This window comes from Syngnathus leptorhynchus, chromosome 7 (assembly GCF_054491065.1).
Source record: "Syngnathus leptorhynchus isolate UIUO chromosome 7, UIUO_Slep, whole genome shotgun sequence".
Lineage (NCBI taxonomy): Eukaryota > Metazoa > Chordata > Actinopteri > Syngnathiformes > Syngnathidae > Syngnathus > Syngnathus leptorhynchus.
The window spans coordinates 13486205-13494343 of NC_141201.1; positions in this window are offsets into that span (position 1 = coordinate 13486205).

The window sequence follows — 8139 nt, forward strand, 5'->3', positions numbered from 1 at the left end:
AGGTGAGCGAGAGGGTAGCCTCCCTCCGCCTTCGGGTGGGGGGACGGGTCCTGACTGTTGTTTGTGTCTATGCACCAAACGGCAGGTCAGAGCACCCACCCTTCTTGGAGTCCCTGGAGGAAGTGCTGGAGAGCGCTCCTTTTGGGGACTCCATCGTTCTACTGGGTGACTTCAATGCTCACGTGGGCAATGACAGTGAGACCTGGAAGGGCATGATTGGGAGGAACGGCCCCCCCGATCTGAACCCGAGCGGTGTTCTATTATTGGACTTCTGTGCTCGACACGGATTTTCTATAATGAACTCCATGTTCAAGAATAAGGGTCCATGTGTGCACTTGGCACCAGGACACCCTAGGCCGCAGTTCGTTGATCGACTTTGTAGTCGTGCCATCGGATTTGCAGCCGCATGTTTTGGACACTCGGGTGAAGAGTGGGGCGGAGCTGTCAACTGATCACCACCTGGTGGTGGGTTGGCTCCGATGGTGGGGGAAGATGCCGGTCCGACCTGGCAGACCCAAACGCTCTGTGAGGGTCTGCTGGGAACGTCTGGCAGAATCCCGTCAGAGCTTTTCCCACGTCCCGGGGGAGGCGGGGGACATTGAGTCCGAGTGGACCATGTTCCGCGCCTCCATTGTTGAGGCAGCCGACCGGAGCTGTGGCCGTAAGGTTGTTGGTGCCTGTCGTGGCGGCAATCCCTGAACCCACTGGTGGACACTGGCGGTAAGGGATGCCGTCAAGCTGAAGGAGGAGTCCTATAGGGCCGTTTTGGCCTGCGGGACTCTTGAGGCAAAAACCCGGGCGTGGGAGGAGTTTTGCGAGGCCATGGAGAATGACTTCTGGACGGCTTCGAGGAAATTCTGGTCCATCATCCGGCGTCTCAGGAGGGGGAAGCAGTGCACAGTCAACACTGTTTACAGTGGAGATGGTGTGCTGCTGACCTTGGGACGTTGTGAGTCGGTGGGGGCAATACTTCAAAGACCTCCTCAATTCCACCGACACGCCTTCCATTGTGGAAGCAGGGCCTGGAGACTCTGAGGCGGACTCTCCAATCTCAGAGGTCGAAGTCAGTGAGGTAGTTAAAAAACTCCTCGGTGGCAGGGCCCTGGGGTTGGATGAGATCCGCCCGGAGTTCTTAAAGGCTCTGCATGTTGTGGAGCTGTCATGGCTGACACGCCTCTACAGCATTGCGTGGACTTCGGAGACAGTGCCTCTGGATTGGCAGACTGGGGTGGTGGTTCCCCTCTTTAAGAAGGGGGACCGGAGGGGGTGTTCCAATTACAGGGGAATCACACTCCTCAGCCTCCCTGGTAAGGTCTATTCAGGGGTGCTGGAGAGGAGGATCCGTCGTGAGGTCGAGCCTCGGATTCAGGAGGAGCAGTGTGGCTTTCGTCCTGGCCGTGCAACAGTGGACCAGCTCTACACCCTCGGCAGGATCCTTGAGGGTGCATGGGAGTTCGCCCAACCAGTCCACATGTGTTTTGTGGACTTGGAGAAGACGTTCGACCGTGTCCCTCGGGAGGTTCTTTGGAGGGTGCTTCGGGAGTACGGGGTGCCGAGCCAACTGATAAGGGCGGTTCGGTCCCTGTATCACCGATGCCAGAGTTTGGTCCGCATTTCCAGCAGTAAGTCGGATTCGTTCCCAGTGAGGGTTGGACTCCGCCAAGGCTGCCCTTTGTCACCGATTGTCTGTTCATAATTTTTATGGACAGAATTTCTAGGCGCAGCTGAGGCGTTGAGGGGGTCCGGTTTGGGGACCTCAGCATTGCGTCACTGCCTTTTGCAGGTGACGTGGTGCTGTTGGCTTCTTCAGGCCGTACAAATAATTTATTTATTAAATTACAAACAGGCGGCTCAGTGGCGCGCTGGATAGCACGTCCGCCTCACAGTTAGGAAGGTGCGGGTTCGAGTCCACCTCCGGCCCTCCCTGTGTGGAGTTTGCATGTTCTCCCCGTGTCCGCGTGGGTTTTCTCCGGGCACTCCGATTTCCTCCCACATCCCAAAAACATGCTTGGTAAGCCGATTGAAGACTCTAAATTGTCCCTAGGTATGAGTGCGAGTGCGGATGGTTGTTCGTCTCTGTGTGCCCCCACCTACTGCCCGATGCCAGCTGGGATAGGCTCCAGCACGCCCGTGACCCCCGTGGGGACAAAGCAGTTCAGAAGATGGATGGATGAAATTACAAACATTAAAATTTATGGATTTGGTAGATTTCAAGACTGCACAAATTATTTATAAAGCTAAAAAAGAATTACTCCCTAATAATATACAAAAATGGTTTATAGAAAGAGAAAGTGTTTACAGTCTAAGAAGGAGAGGGAATCTTTTACAACCTAAGGTGCGCACCACCCTCAAAAGCATGTGCATATCTGTGAATGGGGTAAAGCTATGGAATAAGTTACCTGTAACGATCAAAGAAAGTAAACACATTGCCCAATTCAAAGAACACTTTAAACATTTTACACTAGAACATTATAGTCATTGGAATCTTTTGCTTGTCTTGTCTGTTTTCAGCTATATAGTCCAAATCTTATTTATTTAATTTTCTTTCCAGAATATTATTGTATAAACTAGTTTCATTTCCAAAATTATCTTCCTCCAAAAAATTAAGTTTCTGTATTTAAAAAAAGATAATTAGCAACCAAGCGGCACGTCCGCCTCACAGTTAGGAGGGTGCGGGTTCGATTCCACCTCCGGCCCTCCCTGTGTGGAGTTTGCATGTTTTCCCCGTGTCCGCGTGGGTTTTCTCCGGGCACTCCGGTTTCCTCCCACATCCCAAAAACATGCTTGATAGGCCGATTGAGCACTCCAAATTGTCCCTAGGTGTGAGTGCGAGTGCGAATGGTTGTTCGTCTCTGTGTGCCCTGCGATTGGTTGGCAACCAGTTCAGGGTGTCCCCCGCCGACTGCCCGATGACGGCTGGGATAGGCTCCAGCACGCCCGCGACCCCCGTGGGGACTAAGCGGTTCAGAAAATGAATGAATGAATGAATGAAAAATTAGCAACCATGTTAAGAATTAGGACGTATAAAAGGGGTAGGAAAAAACAAGCAATAGCTTCTCCCTTCTCCTTTTTTGAACATGTTGATTTATTTGCCTTGTTGGCATAACATGAAAAAATGATTTTGTGTTTGGTCGATCTTATGTTCAAAAATAAACTTCAACTTCAACACATTGACAAACCGGTCATTTGTTGGATAGGGTGGCGCTGCTGTTTAAAGAGGAAGAATGGTCAAGAATATTGCGAAATGGGTGAGTAGGGGTGTTTTGATGAGGAATTAGCACTTTAACATCGCTAATATCTCAAAAAGTTGATTTAGTATAATACGTCTCCTTTAACATACGGCTTATGGTCACTGTGTAGTTGAGATCATGGCTACAAGCAAGTGTTATTTCACCAACCAAGAGCAAGTTACCTGACACAGTACCAGTACAGTACAATACAATACGCTATGATGCGATACATCATAGAGAGAGGCAGCATTGTATCTTATCTGGAAAGGTCTAATTCACACCGAGTGCGGAACGGCTGCATTGCAAAACGGCTGCGTTGCGGTCTTCTTCGGAACACCGCAAGACATTGAAAGCATTGGAGTCAATGAGTCAGTGCACACTGGAACATTGGTGACGTTCGCTAGCCTTCACAAGCCTTCTATTTTTTCCGGTCTTGTGGGCACAGATTTTCCAGAGATGCAACGCAGCTGTGAATTGCAGTCGCGGGTCTTCCGCGAAGAAACCGCCACGCAACCTTTTCGCAGCCACTGTGAATTAGGCATAACTCCATCATTGCAGAAATTTTGGAGTATATTTCAGTAGCAAGATGGGACAACAAGGTAATGGGTGTGGCCGAACGGTTTCACAAATCTGCCATCTTTATTACTCTGCGAGACTTTTTGTCTTTTTGAGAGTTGTCGTCCCAACAACTCAGGGATGCTGAAGTGGAAGGATCAAAATGTTCCGTTGTTGTCAATCCACACAACTCACCCCAGCATCAGAACCGAAAAGAAGTGCCTGGTCAAATTTCATTTTTCAAGCAATCTTCTGTGGGCAAAGTCAAGCTTGAGTGTTTCAGAAATCTTTTGTCAGTATGGAGAAGGATTCACAAAATACTTGGTGGTTCAGTTCCTTTAATCTATGGAAACAACGGACACAGTAAAGCGTTAAGCTTGACATGACACAAAAATAATAAACTGTATTTCACTCTCATATTATTCTATGATGTTCTCATTTACATAGCATTAGCGTCAGTCTTTCTGCTGATTTTAGAGCTGTGCACTCTTTGTTTTCACTTCTTGTGTGTGTGTTTTGAGTAGTTGTCTCAGATGAATTGCATCGAAGGTGCTGTATTTTTCTCGGGGAACACAATAATGTGTTTAATGCATTCGTTAGCTTATGCTAACGATAGCATTAGTTTACTGGTTAACTTGACTGCAGTGCTTGTTTACAAGACATGTTCAGAAATAAATTGTGAGGGGATTTATTTTGTTCCATGTTATGCGTGGTTGTGTGTACAAGTCTTCTGCCGTTGACATCTTTTAATCAATCAAAATGTTTGTGGCGCAAGTAAACGCCACCCCGGCTAAAAAAATACAAATATGTCTGACCGAAACAGGAGGTGCACGTCTTGCGGCCTAGAGGGAGTGGTGTGTGAAGTATCTCATTTGCATTCGAATAGACGGTTTGCTCTTAGCCGCACCTCAGAACAAGTACAAAAGAGGAACCTGTGATGCTATTAAAACAAGAAATTCAGACAAAAGCATCGCTGTTTCACTTTTAATACACCACAACTGAGTAAAATGTAAAATGAAAGAATTTATAAATGTGATATGTAAGCTTTAAAGCAAAACACAATTTAAGCAATTTCTCTGGTATTTGAGATTGTATGGTCAAAGCAGCAACTGGCTATTGTTTGGTGGCCGTTTGTCTACCGTCGATCATCGGACACGTAAGTATGGCTGCGGATCAAGAGGTTTGTACTGCTTCGTGCATCAACTGCACCCTTCTGTTAGAGAGGTTGTCCCTGCTAGAGGGACGTGTCCGCCAGTTAGAGCAGAATTGTGCGATAACAGTAGTAACTGTAGTCAACCCGCTAGCCCCGTTAGCATTAGCCCCAAGCGGCTTGCTTATCGCGATGAGCCAGGTAAGACGCATAGCCGTCCAAAGTCATCTCGGTCTACTGGCCCTCGCACCTTGGTTATAGGTGACTCCATCACCCGAAATATCACGCTTAAAAATCCAGTCACGGTAATGTGTATTCCTGGGGGCAGAGCACCCGACATAGAAGCTAATCTTAGGGAGCTGACTCGCAATAGGACTAGTCAACAGCGTTGTTTCGCCAACACTAGCTACTCGGATATAGTGACACACGTCGGCGCCAATGATGTTAGGATGAGGCAATCTGAGATCACAAAGAAAAACATAGCGAGGACGTGATCTCGCCAGAAAGATGAGTCGGCATCGCGTATTTGTCTCTGGCCTGGGAGAGGCTCTGATGAGAGGTTTAATAGATTAGTCTCCCTTAATTGATGGATGGCTGGGTTCTCTAAAAAGCAGGGACTGTATTTTATAGATAACTGGTCCTCCTTCTGGGGCCGCCCCGACCTGCTGAGGAAGGACGGCCTTCATCCTAACCGTGAAGGCGCTTTCACTCTTTCTAGGAATATAGATTACTGTTTGAGCCACTCATGACAGGTCACTTTAGAGCAGGCAGGGGCACAGGTGATTAGACCACCTGTCAGGATGGGTTTGGAGTCAGTTAAGTTAAAGTTAACTAGCGCTAGGCTAGACTTCCAGCATGCACATAGCTCCTTGTGTAGAGTAGAGCGTCACAGTTTGAATAGTGCTACAGTACACGTGAACACACTTTCTACTGAGGTAGTAGACAAATCCAATCGCTCCACCCCGACCGGTATAGCTGATGATACGGTGCCTGTTTCAAATAATATTACATGTGTACCAAATATTGACTATCAAATTCCTACGGTTGTATCATCCCACCGCGCTAATAAACAATTAAGAGGTGATGTCAGGCATTGAGAACACAATCTTACTTTCATTTCGTTAAAAAATCCTTTGATAGATACGAACCCTGATCGATCGATTACACTTAAACTCGGTTTTATGAATATTAGATCGCTTCATAGGAAAGCAGTTCTCGTTAATGACCTCGTCACGGAACATAATCTCAATGTATTTGGTCTTTGCGAGACCTGGTTAAAACCTAATGAACTGCTACCGCTTAATGAGGCCTCGCCTCCAAATTCTGTGAGCTCACATGTGGCGCGTCCTCAAAAAAAGGGTGGGGGTGTTGCCCTCATCTCAGATTCCGATCTTAGATTCACGCCTCGTTCGATTAACGTATTTAAAACATTTGAAGTTCTCACTGTCCGATCCACCGCTTTGCACAATATGCACAATAAAGTGAAAAAAAAACATATATAAGTCACACCAGAGTATAAGGCGCACTTTTGGGGCAAATTTATTTGTCAAAATCCAACACCAAAAACCAGACATGAACCAGCAACAACAGGCTAAACGATACGGTATGCTAATGTGACATATACACAAACGAGGAGCCGAGAACGGGCCTTAAGTATTACATAAATAACACGTTTATCAAACCATCTGTGTCACTCCAATCAATTAAATCCATTGATCGTGCTTTATGTAAACAATGCAGCGTATGTGACGCATATGCTGACGTCGGACCGGTTCTAATTATTCCACAGACCCATATAACGATATATAAAGTATATTTCAAACAACTATCATATTACAACATGAACAAACCATCTGTGTCACTCCAAATCATTAAATCCATCGATCAAATTCCTCGTTCTTTATGTCAACAACGCCGCGCGTGCGCTGCAGAGATCTAGTACCGTAATTTTCGGACTATAAGTCGCGTTTTTTTCATAGTTTGGGTGGGGGGGGGCGAGTTATACTCAGGAGCGACTTATATGTGTTTTTTTTTCCCAAAAAGTTTTACTTGATCATTAGCACATTACTTACTAGTACAGTTGATCACCTCACATATTATTTTTGATACACTGAAAAAACGAATAAAGCAATTCACACTTTAAAGCACAATATTCAAGTTCATGAAACAAATAAACAAAACAAAAAAAAACTGAAAAAGAAATAGGTATTTTCAAACTAAACTGAACGAGGGTGATTTAAATTTCACCATTGGCCGTGACGCAACAACTGGGAGGGGAAAGCGCTGTTTTTTTTTTGAGTTTTTAAAAAGCACAGGTCTGGTGAAGAGAATTTAGTGTGGTGATGTAAAAAACAAAAAAACAAAAAAAAAAACAGTAGGGGCAGCAATGCAATTTAGGATGCAAGCTCTGCTTGTGATGGACAGCATGCGAGCACCCATCACGCCAGACATGCAAATCACGAGTCCGACGGCGCGCGTACGCGGCATTGTTTACAGTGTAAACTTTACACGATCGATGATCGATGAATTTTATGATTTGGAGTGACAGAAGGTTTGGTAATATTGTTGCTATATGATAGTTATTTGAAATATACTTTATATATCGTTATATGGGTCTGTGGAATAATTAGACATGCAAATCACGAGTCCGACGGCGCGCGTACGCGGCATTGTTTACACGATCGATGATCGATGTATTTTATGATTTGGAGTGACAGGTGGTTTGGTAATATTGTTGCTATATGATAGTTATTTGAAATATACTTTATATATCGTTATATGGGTCTGTGGAATAATTAGACATGCAAATCACGAGTCCGACGGCGCGCGTACGCGGCATTGTTTACACGATCGATGATCGATGTATTTTATAATTTGGAGTAACACAGATGGTTTGATAACGTGTTATTTATGTAATAATCATTTGAATAACTCTGAATGTTACGTTAGGCCCGTTCTCAGCCTCTCGTTTGTGTATGTCACGTTAGCATACCGTATCGTTTAGCCTGTTGTTGCTGGTTCGTGTCTGTTTTTGGTGTTGGATTTAGACAAATACATTTGCCCCAAAAGTTCGACTTATACTCCGGAGCGACTTATATATGGTTTTTTTTCCACGTTATTGTGCATTTTATGGGTGGTGCGACTTATACTACGGAGCGACTAATAGTCCGAAAATTACGGTATATAACTATATTGTAGTGTTGA